The following is a 416-nucleotide window of genomic DNA, read 5'->3' as shown; positions in this document are numbered from 1 at the left end:
TAACCAAAACTTCTGCGAAAACCTTGAGAAGAATAAATATCAAACAAATCAATTTAATAAGATCTCAATAAAAATATAGAGTTGGGTGATCACAGCCATGAGGAAGTTTAGGGATCAGCACTTTAGAAAAGGAAAGCCAGCAACATCACTGCATGCAGAAACCATATATTCAAATACAATAAAGAACCAGGACGCAATCTCCTTATGAGTTATTCCAAAACTGGAAATCCAAGAGACCTGATCAAACAAAACCATAAAAGATACTGAAAGCATTAAAAATAATTTAGAAAAACATATGTAACCATATTATAAATTCAGTGTTATGTGCTGAAGGTAGAATATAAAATAAAAATCAGGGTCAACAAACTCATATCACACTTAGTAACATAACTCCACAAGATTCTAAAAGCTTGAAA

The sequence above is a fragment of the Theobroma umbraticum genome, unplaced genomic scaffold, assembly GCF_002168275.2.
Source record: "Theobroma umbraticum cultivar Fairchild unplaced genomic scaffold, ASM216827v3 scaffold_30.0, whole genome shotgun sequence".
Classification (NCBI taxonomy): domain Eukaryota; kingdom Viridiplantae; phylum Streptophyta; class Magnoliopsida; order Malvales; family Malvaceae; genus Theobroma; species Theobroma umbraticum.
This window is presented reverse-complemented; position numbering follows the sequence as displayed.